Consider the following 17,088-nt stretch of genomic DNA (forward strand, 5'->3'; position numbering starts at 1 on the left):
TTGGAACAAGCAGCTGAAGTAAATGAAAACCTTTATAATCAAAAAACAACAACATCTAACAGATAAGGCTTGTTTGATGAGGTAATTTGTACCAGTACTTTATCTTAATTTACCTCATTTGTGTTTCCAGATTTCCTCAATCCTTTGCATAAACGATTATTGTCTGCCCTCTTTATTTGAACTGCTACAAAAGAGTCTAAGAAATCTCATCATGCTTTTTAGTAAAACCTAAACACATACTGTATGTAATTCGCTTTTTGTTGTCCATTGGAAATGTTTTCCTTCCCTTTTTGTGACCCAGAGCCTTAGAAGAGATACACACTTCAAACACAATAAATTTATATAGCGCCTTTCTGCATAATTTACTAGAGTGCCTTACTTTATAAACATAAAGAACAGTTTTTTTTTACAAGTCAATGGATTTGCTCCAGAGTCCAGGGAGCTAGTTGGAGGACTGAACTGGCATCCTTATGGGTAGAAGTTCACATCCTTTAATCAGAAAACCATAAAACCTTCAAGTATACTATGTGGACAAATTATGGCATTGTTTTTGGTAACAACTCTTATTGTTTGTTGTATGTATCTCCTTAAATGTACATTTTAAGCAAGTTGTTCTCATATGATGTGGCCCCAAAATTCACAAATGTGGAAAAGGGAATTTTGTTTGTAAAAATGCAGGTTATCTATAAATGTATAGTAACATCCTGTAACCCATTTAACCCATTTTTTTGTCACAGCAGGCCAGTGCCTATACCTGCAGTAAGGCAAGAACGAATCCTGGACAGTGTGCTAGGCTATCTATTCCTGGACAAAAGAAAATATTAGATTTCCAACTAATATGAAACCTTCTTCATATATTACAGTAAAAGTAAAAAAAAGTACAATGGCAAACTTAATTCATTTTCCCTCATTTGATAACAGAATCCATTGACTCAGCACATTCCAGCCAGTCCAGCAGTTCAATTTTCTGCTTCAGTGTTATCACTTTTTCCACTCTTGGCTGCAAATGCAGATGCTGGGCTTTTTCAGTGGATGATCTAAGCATCAAATTTACAAATTCTTTTGGTCCGTTCAGAACCAATGGAGTGCCACAGCAGGAACAAGAAGCAATTAGAATGTCTGTGCAATGGAATGGAAGTCTCAGGATAAAAGGATATCTGGCATTTCAGTTTGTTCCCCATTATAGTATTAACTTTTGACCTTAAGAGTAAAATAACTATGACTGCAGAATAGGCCAAACCAAGGAAAAAGAGGGTTGGCATTTTGAAATGCAAGTGACATTTTTTACCTCTATCCCCATCTTAAATTTGTAAAAAGTCCAACCACATAAATGTAGTGTCATGGAGGGCCAGGACCCTTGCCCGGCAGTGACATGATTATTATGGAAGGACTGGGGTGTTGGGGAGGAGAGAGGTCAGGGCATTATTCTCACAGATTCCCTCAGTGCACTGTTTGAGTTAGAGTTTGCTGCAGCCCCGTTGAGTTCCATGGTTGCCCATGGGGAAGGTGTGGGATTGATAGACCATAACCCTAATGCTACCCCTAATCCTAACCCTTCATGGCAGGAAGTCTGCCACACCAAGAAGTGCTGCTGGAAGAAGGTCACCGAACACCTGGAGCACTTCTGGGTGCTTGATAAAAGGAGCCAGCCACCACTACTCTGGCAGTTGGATGGGAGATGGATAAAGCTTGCCAGAGAAGAAGTGGAGGCAAAGAAGAGAGAGAGAGAGAGAAGAAGAAGAAGAAGATAAGGACTGTGCTTGATTGTACTGTATTGGTCCTTTTACTTTGCTGCTGCAGGGAGAGAGGAAAAGTACTTCCCCATGTGAATAAAAATACATGCTGTGCTGGAACTTGTGCCTGGAGTCTAATTGTGCCAGGTTTTTGTGGCTGGAGTGTCCCCGTCAGGCTACAGTAGTCATTCTCTAAAAAGTAAAAGTTGGCAGTGTAATAGTGTGCTGGGTAGAAACGGAGCTGGATGAAAAACAGACTATTACAAAATGGAGTAGGACCTTACAATATCTTAATGATATAATATATAATATGATATGATATATGATATGAAACAGTGTACCCTTGCCCCAAAAATGAACAACATTTTTGTACAAATAACACTAAAATACATTTAAGTTTATATAATTAGTTTGATAACATTAGTCACCCAAATATACCCTAAGATGGCAGCTCTTTACCAACGCTTAATTATTTTAAGTTATGCATTCACAAAATGGCCTTTCAGTCTTTCTTGGACTTTTCCAACTATTTTCTGAGCAACCCACGATGAGCTGAGTAAACATAGCACATGAACACACAAGTACACTATGCTGCAGCCCACCCCATTTAGCAGGCTGCTGTGAGAACAATGTGTGAATGCAGTGGCTGCAGTTGTGAAAATGACTGAGACTGAGTTTGCATGTCACCAACATCTGACTCTGCCACAAACATAGAGCTGTGCTCCCTTCCACAGACTGCAGCAAGGTGTACTTGGAAGGACTGTGAAAATGATCAGGTATCAATGGTAGAGGCACATGTTCGAAATTTGTACCAAATTCGGTGTATGTGAAATTTCTGCTTCATCGTGGTACATAAAAAAGAGTATTTAAAGAAATTCTTCATATATGTTTATTTTTTGAAGCAGTTGTTCTTAAAAGTGTGTGAATTCTGTACTGCCATGGGATGGAGATCACTAATGAGAGCTCAGCAACTAGTTACTCCAAGTGACGTACTGAGGAATGGCAATAGGCAAGAATTAATAATTTAATAGAGGACGTTCTCCTCCTGTCTGCTAGAACAGACGGTACTGTTGTCTATATGGACCCTGTGCTGTTTAATGAGGAAAACAAGCTGTCTGCTCCTTGAAATGAGAACAGAGGCTCAGGTAGTTATGAAACCCGACCAGCACTAGAGGGAGCCCTATTACATCAGCCTCTAGTACTAGAGATGCTCCAACAATGATGGATGGATTAAAAGGAAGAAGTCTACGTGACCATCATCATCATCAAGCCCTTCCGTAAGAATCCTAAATCCAAAGAGGACTGTTTCATTTATGTTAGGTAGAATGCCCAGAGGGGACTTGGCGGTCTTGTGGTCTGGAATCCCTACAGATTTTATTTTTTCTCCAGCCGTCTGGAGTTTTTGTTTTTCTGTCCCCCCTGGCCATTGAACCTTACTCTTATTCGATGTTAATGTTGATTTATTTTGTTTTATAATTGTGTCTTTCATTTTTCTATTCTTTAATATGTAAAGCACTTTGAGCTACTGTTTGTATGAAAATGTGCTATATAAATAAATGTTGTTGTTGTTGTTGTTGTTGTAGAGCATGGGGCATGGACCTGGGAGGACTGGTGCTGGCCTGAGGCCAGGTGGTTGAAGAAAGATGTGGGAGGGACGTTAATAGAGGAACATTTGAACAAGTACTGTGCTACAAGGCAGGTTTCACTCCTGTACTGTAGACACAAAAGGACAGTAAGTTTATCACTTTTCCTACTCTTATTTTAAATGTTGTTCTCCCATTCATGTTGTATAACCATTCTCTATATTTACTTAGTGTAACAAACCTTTATTTTAAAGTATGTTCCCCTTTGGTTTATTCTGGCTTCAGAAATTGCCAAATAGAACACCTGTCTTCCACAAAATAATAAACATTGATTATATCCTTAATATTCAGGGAGACTCCAGATCATGAATAAAACCTTATACGAGTGAGAAGAAGAACAGTAAAGTGTATTTCAGCAGCCTTTAGATATAAGACAACGAAGATGATTGAATTATGATCTAATACTCTTTTTTAATATGAATCAGCTATGATTCATACATTCTTGCAAGTACAATACTTGGTGACATTTTTACCATAGTGCTGTTTCTTCCTCTGCTCTATTATTGTTTTGCTTGCTTATCAACAAGCCAAGCTGCCTGATTTCCTGCCGCTGATTGTTACAAGAAACCTATTTACTGCTCTGTCTTGAAACTCTGCAAACTATTTTTATTATTTCTTGACCTCCTCATATTGGGCCGCATGATGGTGCAGTGGTAACGCTGCGGGTCTTCGTTGCATGGGTTTCCTCCCACTGTCCAATGACATGCAGGATAGGTGATTTGGTGACACTAAATTGGCCCTATTGTGTATTTGGAGGGTGTATGTGTGTGTTTGCCCTGCAATAGAATGATGTCATGTCCAGGGTCTGTTCCTGCCTTGTGCCCTATGCTAGCTGAGATAGGCTTCAGTCCTACCCCCATGACCCTGGTCTGGATTAAGCAGGTTAGAACATGTCATGACAAAATGACTCTGTTTTAACTTCTTCACTTTTGTATTAGCCAATGTGTGACTTACTTCATATCTATAAAATGACCTCTGCATTCTTGTACCCAATAACAAACACATCTATCTTCTTTCTTCAGATTTGTCTTACTCAGTCCCTCAGCCAGAATTTGTAACCTCTGTGGCTGGAGGCTTATTCTAAAGTGATTTATTCAGTACAACGAGTGAGTGGCACATATTTGTGCAATGTCACATGTCCTGAAACCTCACGTGTGTATTTTCACATAAATATGGCTTGTCTGAGGGTCTAAAATAATGACGATGACAGAACCGCGAAAGAGGACGTGGCATCAGAGTTTGAGACACAAAACCATTTTTTCCGAAAACGTGACCTATGAATAACATTGAATAACATCAATCACTAAATCAAACATCGCTCAGAACAACATCCACCCCTTGACATTTCTGCTTTTCTGTATGCTTTTCTAGGACTGTTCATATCCAGACTTTGTTATTCATTTTATTTTCTATTATATTTTCTTCTATTTACTATTATCTATCTAATATATGAAGCAGAGTCAATGAATGTGTGTATGTTTTTTTGTCTGCTATACAAATCTGCTCCAGGCGTCTGATCGCCACCAAACTGGGCATGGGACTGATTTATGACCATTCAAGAGAATAATAGATCAAAAAGCAATAATTACCAAACAAACAAAGATAACTGGCAGTAACAGTGCAAAATTCACAATTGGTATGCCAGTTTGAAAAGATACGTTTTGAGGGCAGTTTTAAAATGTGTTATTGAATCGAGCTGATGTATATGAGAGGGAAGAAAATTCCCGAGTTGAGGAGCAATATGAGAGACACTGATGTGTGGTACAGAAAGTACAGCTGCAGATGAGGATCTCAGTGAGCGAGAGCAGTGCAAGTCTGCGGGAGATCAGTGAGGTTGTGGAGAGCTTTCAATGTTCAGAGCAGTATTTTGTATTGTATTCTATAGTTAACAGGGAACCAGTGAAGTTGAGAGATGTTCAGTGGATTTAGAACAGCAGGTTTTTATCCTGGCAGCAGCATTTTGAATAAGTTGTAAGCGCTGGATACGTTTTTGTGGGATTGCAGATAGAATAGCATTACAGTAATCTATACGTAAGGCGACTCGGGCATTAACCAAAACTTCAGTACTGTGTGGCGTAAGAACAGGATGAAGTCTAGAAATGTTTCGGAGATAGAAGAAGACAGTCCAAGAACTGTTACTTATATGGGAGTAATTATTTAATAATAATAATAATAATAATAATAATAATAATAATAATAATAATAATAATAATAATAATTTTTGTTATTTAATAATTGCCATTATTAGTGTATAAATGAACATAAATAATTGCATGTAAACGATTTGCCAAAATCTGTTGTATGTAAACGATACTGTTTTAAACTTGTGTTTTCATCAGAAAACCCGGTTTCCACGTCTAGTTGTATTATTTTAAATGGCACTTTTGCCACTTGCAATACGGCGGACGCGCTGACGTATCATGTCGACTGGGCAACACAGTGAATGAGGAGTCTATCTATATATGTCTATGTATGCGTCGCTCTTTACCAAAGTTTCTATAAATTGCCAAGAGATGGCGGAATTGTCCAAGTATCAGAAGGCCGACTATTTTCATTGGGTGACTGCTTTTCACTAATATACCCATGCCACCTAAAAAAAGAGTTAGAATTAGACAATCCACTTCCGACGCCAGAAAAAAGTCTATTTCAAGGACATCTGAAACATTGCGCAAGACATGAACATGTTTTCATACCTGGCATTCCGCTGATTCCAAATGATTTAACCTTTGATTTCAAACGAATAAAATTTCCTGTTCATTTGTCAATTAATAAGGCTCAAGGGCAATCACTACAAGTTAAAACCATCAATTTGGAAATTCCATGCTTTTCACACAGACAGCTCTACGTAGCATGTTCTAGAGTGGGCAATCCTCAGAATTTGGTCATTTTCGCACCACAAGGCAAATATATATATATATATATATATATATATATATATATATATATATATATATATATGTACTGTATCCAAAGCCTCTAAAATGACAACTTATATTACCTATTACAATAAAATGTCAATCAGAAAAATGTTGGTTTGATTTCTATGTTCTGTTTCTTTCATTTGGGAAATTCACCAGTTATAGATTCCCAGGCAACGGGGTACTCCTGCAAGTATGTTAATAAATACCAAGTTGTTTTAATATTTTCTATACTTTGTCTTTTATCTAAGAGAGTGATTGAAATAAGAAGAGGATACCAAGTGTAGTCAAATTGTCACTTTCTTGCCCACAAGGTTTAGCAAGGCTACTGAGGTCAGGCCTAAATAATTAGAACACCTGCGGTAAAAGCAAGACATGGTTTGGTTAGTAAGTGGCATAAAACCAAAAGAGTTGCAATTTTATGTGTGTCACAATGACACCTGCATGTTTGTTAGTGTTGGTGATAGTGAATCCCTATGTAGAGAATCTTATGTGGAATATTGGGGAGTGCTTGGCAACTGGCACCTTGAGTCTGTTTGTATGTGTGTGTGTGTGTGTGTGTGTGTGTGTGCGTGTGTGTGTGTGTGTGTGTGTGTGTGTTAATCTTTGAAGACAGGAGTAGAAGAACCTAATAATTCCTTTTCTGGTAAGTCTCACAAACGTAACGATAATACAACAGTGCACATGACAACCCAAACGGCATTGTAAAAGACACAAAAAAATTGTAACTTTCTGACAAAAAACATTCCAGCAAGAAAGCAGAAATAGTCCTTAATGTTATAATCCTGAGTTTGTGTTCATTTTATTTAATTTTAATGTAATATTTTTTACATCATTTATCGTATCAACTTTAAAATATTTGACATCTTATTTTGGACTGTACTTGGATAAGAAAGCTGTCAAAAAAACGCTCCTATTACCCTCCCGAGTTGAGCGATGAAAGAGGATTGTGACCCCATTTGGGTTCTGCTATAAAATGGCGGCATGCAGCTTTCTCAGTATCCCTTGGTGTATTGAAGAAATATTTGAAAGAGCTTTTTTAATATAATTTAGAGCAAAGAATTCAGGCTCTTTAGATTTTAAAATGTTGAAGCTTTGTTTAGTCCTTTTTGATTGTTGATGAACCATTTTCTACGTTGATTTTTTCTGGTTTTGACGTGTATTGACAATGACTTTGCCTAGCCCATTTAATGGCACTTTCATTTCCTGCTTTTTCCTATCATAAAAATTAGGTTCTTTTCTACTAATTAGTTTCTTTTTCTACTAATCTTTTGGATAGTTGCTTTAAATTAAAAAGCTGTACAGTTGATGCAGACAAAATTTAAGATTATAGAATGGAAAATTTGTTGCAGGCTTCCTTTGATTACAAGCATTACTCCAACTCGAAAAAAGTAATTACAGTGTCTTTTACATCCACCTGTGTCAATGTAGGAACTCGTGCTTTGAAGGGGAATTTCTGAGTGTCATCCCTATGACACTTAAAATTTTACCTTGATTAGCTTCACAGAAATGTTGCATTTCTATTTTAAAATGTGCTAAAATACACATATATTTTGCCAACCACATTTCTATAACAGTTCATCATGTTTTGTTTTTCACTCCGGTCAAATAAAATGACAAGTGGTTAGAGAGTGGCAAAGTGTCATAGTCATATGGAGGAACCCATGGGTGGAGGAAGCATCCAGCATGTGTCACTGGTTTCATCAGTAACCTTAATTTTAACCAACCAGAACTGAGGAAAATATATGTGCCTGAACATGACTGTTACCTTATGAGTGAGCGCACAATAATGTAGTCATCAGTGTTATATAGAATCACTTGTCTAAATGCAAAAGTCGTAAAACGTTACTTCCAATACCGTAAAAGAAATGTTTTCAGTTTGGTGTGCATAACCATCGGAACAAGCAAGTTAAATGTGGAGTAGCCTGACTAACATACTGTAAGTCAAATTAATGACATAACTTATTCAAGAATTTCACTGGTACTCGCCTAAAGACAGCACTAGTGTTTATGGTGGTTATTTTTTAAAATATTTTTGAGAGTTCCCTCATTATCTACATCTAACACATATTGCACACAGCTCCATAAATAATTTTTTAAAAATTGTTTCTTCCACCTTGTTTCAACTTGTCTTGTAATCCATCCCTGAAATTGAAGAAGTGTTGATCCTGCCAGATAAGTCTTTGTGTTGCTTCCTATGAAATGACACTAAAAACACTAAAAATATAAACTACTAATTAATTAGGTTTACGCTTAAAACATAACTAACATATCTCAATGATCTTCAAAAATGTCTGCAAAATTTAGTTTCAGAAATGCTTTATATTAGATTTTTGCTACATCTCCATAGGAAGGAGCCCCCTTAAACATTTTCAGGCAATAGTATTTATTATTAGATTTAGCTTTCTGTTTATTTCATTTTTCCCCAGAAATCATTTAAACCTATAAATCTATCCATTAATTAAACCTCTGTAGCTCTAAACCTATTACAGTACAGCGTTGCAAAATTCAGTTCATGGTCTTATCTCATTAATTGATTGTCAAGCAACACCAGAAAAATAACACAAATAGATAGCTGATGTCCTCCCAAAGGTTCTTTGATTTCCAATCATGGCTCTACTGAGGATGCCCACTTCATGACTCACTAGCCATACACATTCATTAAAGAAGCAATTACAAAACACCAGTCATCCAGCCCACACATTGTTATACTGTGAGAGGCAGCAAGCATCTTAGGGGGAATCCCATCCAGAAATAGCTAAAACATGCAGTCGTCAAATGAAAGACTTCCAAACATGGGATCAGTCCAGGACTGAAGACCTCATGGATGGCTACATGCTGCCATGTGTCATGCACCTTGAAAGAAGCTAAACAATTTTAAGCAGTTTCTGTCATATTAGACATCATAACATAACATTTTAATGAAGGATGAAGTAGACTGTTGCAAAAGCATTGCTCAGTCATCAAATATCCTCTCCCTTGGTGGAAGGTCTAGTCATAATTTAAGGGGGAGTGCAAGCAAGGTTGCTTGTTGCTGAAATACTTTGTTCTTTCTGCTTGATGGAAATCAGGCAAGATAGGTGGGGGAGGGTGAATGGTGCTGCTTTAGTCATAGAAGTGTGAAGGTGAACAAATCTTTTTTTGGAATATCAAGTCCCATTCAGAAGAACAGACAAGCACTTTAGGTTGTCTCTGTCCATCCATGCTTATAGTTTATGCATATAACAGCTGGGCAGCATTAACTGTGGGAAGAACCATTATTTCTCTTTATAATGAGTGTGACTATACCCCTACAGCATATGTTTATACTACAATGAAAACAGGGAAAGCCACTGCCCACAAAACCTAATTTACTTCAGTGCACAATTGCCCAACTAATGAGATGCACACACCAAAACACAGGAACTTGTGGTTCAGGGGGCCTCTTTCTCGAAATTAGCAAATGCATCATGTTACAAGGTAACCAAACAAGAAGCAAATTGTCTTTACGAAACACACTAGGCCAGTATCAACTTATCTGTTCACTCTTCTCACATTTAGCTGTGGCTGAGTTCATCATTTCAGATCATAAACATGCAGAAGCATTGAGAGAGAACTGGCAATTTTTCAAAGGAAGACTCATTGGTGGTTGGTTATAATTAATAAAGCAAAATACTAAGAATATCCAAACATTGAAACATTTATATTTTCAAAACCACTTGAACAAATTCAGGGTCACACATGACTGGAGCCTACTCCAGCAGCACTGAGTGCAAGGCAGGAAACAAAGAGTGTCAGTCTATCACAGGGCCCACTCATACACACACACACACAAACACACACACATTGGGGCCAATTTAAGGTTGCTATCTCTGGTTAGGAATTCACTCAGGGTGATGAATCCCCTCAACATCCCTTTCATTTGTTCATCATGGCTGAGACAGCGGAGGCAGGACTCAAATTTGGGGCCTTCAGATTTCAGAGCAGCCTTCTCTGCCACTTAATTAGAGGAGAACTCCCTCACCTCCAAAAGCCGATTAGGCTTAAATCAGGCTCTTGCTCTCTTCCTTTCAGCCTTGATCTACTCACCCCCTTCTCCTCACTACACAATTTAGGACCCTAGAATTCAAAGAAGTCTTCTCTGCCACTATACTAAGTAGAACTCCATTAACCGCAAATGCCAATTGGACTTCAGTCTGGGAGGCTCCCTTTCTTTCTCTCTCTATTAATTCTCAGCCTTGATCCACTCATCCCCTTCTCTGAGAAAATCAGGGTAAAGGCACCACTTGGTGCCTTCAGACTACAGAGCTGCCTCCTCTGGCTCTGTACCAAATGCATTCTCCTGTGTACAGGTAATAAAACAAGACTATTCTGAAATGTGAAGGCCTAAGTTCAAGTCCCACTACTGATGTTTCAAGGATGACAAGCAGCTGAGAAGACGTTGAAGCTCTGACTAAAATTCTCAGCATAGACAGTTGTCAATTAGCCAAACCTGCCCATCTTTTGGGATGTGGAAGGAAAACTGGAGTGTCCAGAGGAAAACTTGGGAGAATGTATAAACTCTGCACAATAGGGCATGAAATCTGAAATTAGGACAATGGGTTTGTGAAGCAGCAAAGTTAACTTCTGTCCTACTGTGCCAATCCCAGGTATTATAAAGGACGTTAAATAAAGTTGTGGACTCACAAACAAATATCATGTAGCAGTCAATACTGTGCCTTTAAAAAGTATTCACCCCTTTTGGAAATGTTCACATTTTATCGTTATACAACATTGAAATACCATGGATTTAATTTGGCTTTTTTGGCCCTGATCAACAAAACAAGATTCTTTACTGTCACAACAAATTTCTACTAAGTGGTGCATCTGTACACTGCATTTTCTGCCCAATTCTTCTTGGCAAAACTCAGGTTGCATGGGGATTCTGAATAAACAGAGTTTGTCAAGTGCAGCCACAGACTGAACTGAGATCTGTACTCTGACTCTGCCACTCCAGGACATTAACATGGTTGTTTTTAAGCCATTTCTGTGGATCTTTAGATTTATACTTGGGGTCGTAAAATCCTCCAAGATTCAAGTTTGTTGCAGACTGTGCCAAGTTTTCCACCATGATTTCCCTGAATTTTGCTGCATTCGTTTTACCCTAATCCTCACAAGTCATCCAGGCCCTGCTGCAAAGAAGCATCCCTGCAGCATAATGCTAGCACCACCATGCTTCACGGTGGAGATGGTGTGTTTTTGATAATGTGCAGTGTAGCATGGTATTTAGTCTGTTGGCAGAAAAGCTCAATTTTGGTCTCATCAGACCCGAAAATCTTCTTCTATCTGACTGAATCTCTCGTGCACTTTCTGGCATACTCTACCTAAGATGTCATGTGGTTTTTTTTTGCCACTCTCCCAAAGCGTTGCAACTGGTGAAGCGCTCGGTAAACAATTGTTGCATGCACAGTCTCTCAAATCTTAAACAATGTAGCTTGTAACTCCTTTAGAGTTACCATGAAAGGTTTTAGTAGCCACCCTCACTAGTCTTTTTACATGGTCATTCAGTTTTTGTGGACAGCCTGCCCTAAGCACTTTTGCAGCTGGTTCTTATTCTTTTCATTTGCTTAATGCTTTTTTTTAACTGGACTTCAAGAACTATTCAATGACTTGTGCTTTTTAATCACCTTTTCATCATGTTGCTTGGAGTGATCTTTTATCTTCATTGTGTAGGTTAGGCCATGATACTGAGTCACCATAAGCTGGACTTTTCAGATGAGGTGCATTTAAACCACAACCAACTGAACCTCCTGATGTACAGTCCAAGCCTGTGACACTAGGTCATACTACCCAGGTTACTGTACATTAAAAAATGAAGAGTGCTACCTTTTTGCTGTGAAGAATAAATAAAATACCCTTAGCCTATAATACAAATGACACAAAGATATTTGTCAGCAGAATACACTTTGTTTTAAATCAATAATTACATTTTAGTTCTTTTCTAATGGTGTACTTACCTACTAAATTGTGCATCATGCAACTATTGCTCACATTTCCTCTATTCCTGCACAACAGAACTACTGCACTATGTATCATTTCCATATTTCTGCTTTAATGCTAAGGTATAGAATTATTAAAATTAAAACCAATGAGGGTTTAGTGCCCCTCACAGGCTTCAGGCAGTACTGCATACGACTTTAGTGTCTGAAACAAACCAAGTAATAGATTCAGGTTTCCAGCTCCTTACTAATTTCTCAGCTAGTTGTGAGATAAATGATGAGCATTATGTCTGATTCTAAAGTAAAATAACTCATTGGTAGTAATCCATTGTCATTCTGCGTGAAGAAATGGGTTAAATGACAAAGTGACAGTCTCAGACCCACTTTAATTGAATTTAGCATTCCTGAGCCGGTGGCATGGTGGGAGCAGATTCTATGAGCATTGGGTGCAAGGCAGGAAGCAGTCCCAGTTGGTGGACAGTTCAAAGGAGCAATTTTGCATCTCAGATTAGCCTAACCTGCACCTCTTTGAATATGCTGTGTGGACCACCAGAGCACATACAGCCGCCCTAACCCGACACAGACAGGCAGACACGAGGTTACCACACAACACACCTTTCATTGTCACAGCAGACAGTTTAGCTCACAGGGCAAAGTACAACACAGTCCCTTTTCCTCCTTCTTCTTCTTCGCCTCCTGCTTCTTTTTCTTAGCCGCCTCCACTCCTCTCAAAGCAAGCTTCGCCTTCCTTCCTCCCAACTCTGGCTCCCTGAATGGAGTTAGGTGGCCTCTTTTATACTGCACCCGGAAGTGCTCCAGGTGCTCTTTGATCATCCACCAGCACTTCTGGGTGTGGAGGAAGTGCTGCATGGGCACCTGGCAAGAACTCCAGGTGCACCCGGATCCACTTTTGGCATCACCTTCGAGTGTGGCAGAAGTGCTGCAGTCCAGGGCACCACCTGGTGGTGGCTATGGGCTCCAGCAGGGTTGAGCTTCCAAGCTAATGCAGGGAGATTGCCCTCTTATGTTCCAGGGTCCTTCCATCACAGGGGCACCCCAGCTTTGCGACCCACCTGGAAATATGAAGACTACACACAGACAACATCCAGATGTGGCATCTGAACCCAGGATGCTGGATCCATGATGCAACAGCACCACTATGCCACCCCAAAAATATATACTGTACATAAAGCAAAATATCAAAATTTCCTTCTCAGTCCTTTCTGTAATATTTACAGAGAAATGAAATGGTCTGCAGATCAATCCCTTTGGCTTTAGGGACCCATGTCAAGGCCTGTGGTGAGGTGTATTACCTAAGGAGCTAGACTAAACCACAAGACAGCCAGTTTAGTTTCCCTTCTGGCCCAAAGCAAGTCATTCACAGCGTCCCAGGTGTAAAAAGCAGTTATGATGTTATATTATATATCCATACTTATAAGAAAGCCCTGCAATAATATCCTCTATAAAAGGGATCAATATAACTTATCAAGTTTGTATATTCAGTGGGATGTTACAGATAGTGTCTCTAGAACAACCAAGTAATGATTTTCAACACTTAATTTCACCTGCCAGGCTTGCTGCTAGTGAAATGTGACCGAGCTGAACCCTTGACACTGTACATACTCTTCCCATTGTGTGCCTATTATTCTTCCTTAAAGGAGTTTTATTTACAAAGTTAAGAATCATCCTAAAGTGCCTGGATCTGCCAAGCAAAACTAACCTTTTGCAGCCCTGGGCAATAGCTTATTGATCAATTTTTAAAGAAGCAAAAACCCCTTGTGTCCATACAAGCTGCCTGCCTTATCATCCCCGCAAGGAGAATACCAGCTACTTTCTCTTTTTCTGTCAAATAAGCCTTGTAAGAGAGAATAGAGTTGAAAAATAATGGAGAATTAGACTTTCTCTAAGACAGATGTCTATGTTTAATATGTAATAATAAGAATCTTACCCACAGCAAAGTGGGTCCCATACACAGTTGCCAGAATGTTTCCCATTCTTCTAACATTTAATTCCTGGATCCTTATTGATTATAGTCCTCAACCAATTACCTATGTTTGCTGAAGTTCTTCCCATCCTTTTTATGAATCCACATGTTCACAGTAGCTCATCAGTGCATTCATTCAAGCACTTAGGTTGCTCATTGTCTGCAGGGCATGTTTTTCCCCCAGTGGACTTAACCAAGCATCATCCTTCAAATGTATTCTTATTGTCTAACTTCGTAATACCGATCTGTAATATCTTGCACCAGCCATACCACATGCACTCCAGAAAAGGTAATCCACCTAAAGCTAAGCATGTTCAGGCCAATACTTGAATGGGGGACCATCGAAGAAAAGTACTGGTTGCTGCTGGAAGAGGTGTTGGTGAGGACAACAGGGGGAGCTACCTTGTGGTCTGCATGTTGATCTCTGTGCTGACTCTCTGTGGTCATATAGGATCCCTGGGCATCTTTAGTAAAGAGTAGTTTGTGTCCTGATGTCCTGGCTAAATTGGCATCATGGTCTGGTCGTTCTGGCCCTGTAATCATCCCTGGTCTCACACTGGCTAACTATCTCTCTCACCCCTTCACCACCTAATAACTACTGTGTGGTGAGCATATGGCCACAAAATGGCTGGTGTTGTTGCACATTGGTGGTGGTTGAAGTGGCTCTCCCCTCTCGATGTAAAGCTCTTGGAGTGTCTTGAAAAGTGCTCTATAAATGCAATGTCTTCTTCTTCTAATATCCTGACAGAATCCATCTGCTCAACCTCTTGACTGATAATTTAATCTATATGTATGGAACTGAAAACCCTGACAATGGACATCTGAACCGGTGATGAGCAGAACTGGCACAGTCCTACAATAAATGAGCTTGGGAATTATTATTTTCAACAACATGCAATTTTTTATTTATAAACATCTACAGTCATCTGCAGTGGGTTGGCACCCTGCCCGGGATTTGTTCCTGCCTTGTGCCCTGTGTTGGCTGGGATTGGCTCCAGCAGACCCCCGTGACCCTGTGTTTGGATTCAGCCGGTTGGAAAATAGATGGATGGATGGATCTACAGTCATACAATCATAGAGAAAAATGAACATAAGGAAGCAGCTACATAGTACCTAACATTTGATGGCTTTCGATCAAGTTTAGAAATATTTCACTTAAACACATTATTTAATGAGTGAATAAATGTGTAAGAGAACTACAACAACCATTTCTGAACCATTTTTGCAGAGTTGCAGGTGACATTATCCTGCCAAAAGAGGCCACTACCTTCACGGAATACCTTTGTCATGAAGGGGTATGTAGTCTGCAACAATCTTTAAGTAGGTGGTATATGTGAAAGTCACATTCACATGAATGCCAGGACACAAGTTTTCCCAGCAAAACATTGCAAAGAGCATCACACTGCCTATGCAAAAAAGCTTGTCTTAAGCACTTTGAACTACATTATTTATATGAAAATGTGCTATATAAATAAATGTTGTTGTCTTCTTCCTGTAGTGGGTCCTGATGCTATGTGAACAACTGGTAAATCTTCCCCAGGTAAATGAAGCATATACATCCACATGATCTAAAAGAAAGCATGATTCATCAGACAAGGCTACCTTCTTCCATGGCTCTATGGTTCAGTTATGCTGCTTACATCCCCACTGTAGTTGCTTTCTGCAGTGGAAAGTGTCTTCTTGGTCACTTTGACCAGTCTGTGGCTCTGCATTTCCATTAGGCAGCAAGATGTGATGCACTGTCTGATACCTTTCTTTCATGGCAAGCATTAGGATTTTCTGCTTCTGTGGATTTGGACCAGATGGGCTTGCCTTCACTCCCCACACACATCAATTAGCTTTCCATGCCTATGATCCTGATACCAGTTCATAAGTTGTCCTTCCTTGGACCAGTTTTTGGAGATACTCTGACCCAGTTATCTAGCCATCACAATCTGGCCCTTGCCCATGTCACTCAGGTCCTAACACTTGCCTGTTTTTCCTGCTTTCTACACATCACCTTTAAGAACTGACTGTTCATTTGCTGCCTAATATATTCCACCTATGTGCAGTCTTTAAAAGAACATGGAACATCGGTTTACTTAAACGTCTACAAATCTGCCTGCAAAAAACAATGCATCATGCTGTGCTCTCTCTCTTTTCACTTTGAATACCAAGGAAGCAAAATTCTCCAAAAACAATTGGAATGTAAAAAAGGTAACAGGTAAGGCCGGGTTAGGATGGGGAGCATGCACTGGTACAGCATGTTGCCACACCCACCACACAGAGAAACCTGCGTAACCTTGGCCTGGTCCAGCTGCTTGGGTCCTGAGCAGTGAGGATCCTGCCAGCTGGATCACCCTTGGGAAATCGTGTCACATGGCTGTAGCTGACACTCCTTCACAATGCAGATGCCTCATTCAGGATTCCATTAGCAACTGCTCATTTGACACAAAGTGAAACCAGCAGTACTCAAGATTCTCCAAAGATACACAATACCAAAGGAGTCCAGTCTCCATCTCAGGTCAATAAATAGCGCCCGTGTCTCACAACCTTCATTTCACATAAAGAAATGCTCCTGATGGCTGTGCCCAAGAGGTCATTAAAGGCCTAGATCTTGGTTTTTATCCCTGGACATTCGCAAACCCAGCCACTCAGACTCCTCTGCCAGTCTTTCGAGAGCCCTGATCAGAGCCTCTATTGCCCCTGCAAAGTTTACAGCATTGTCAGCAAAGTGAAAATCAGTTAATATCTCTTCACCAACAGATGCCCCACAGCTGCCTAACCCCACAACCCTGCCCAACACCCAGTCCATGCAAGCACTGAACAGAGTAGGAGCAGGAACACAACCCTGATGAACCCCAGAATCAACTG

The 17,088-nt window shown here is 39.6% G+C and overlaps 1 long non-coding RNA gene across 1 annotated transcript in view; it reads left to right on the plus strand.

The window, feature by feature from the left end:
- The window catches only part of LOC120539765, a 63,815-nt gene extending 60,356 nt beyond the window's left edge, over positions 1-3,459 (plus strand). The window contains exon 3 of the long non-coding RNA XR_005635673.1: positions 3,317-3,459. This is a non-coding gene — a long non-coding RNA (uncharacterized LOC120539765). The remainder of the gene's footprint in view (positions 1-3,316) is intronic.
- Positions 3,460-17,088: the final 13,629 nt, after the last annotated feature.

Source organism: Polypterus senegalus, chromosome 11, assembly GCF_016835505.1.
Source record: "Polypterus senegalus isolate Bchr_013 chromosome 11, ASM1683550v1, whole genome shotgun sequence".
NCBI classification, from domain to species: domain Eukaryota; kingdom Metazoa; phylum Chordata; class Cladistia; order Polypteriformes; family Polypteridae; genus Polypterus; species Polypterus senegalus.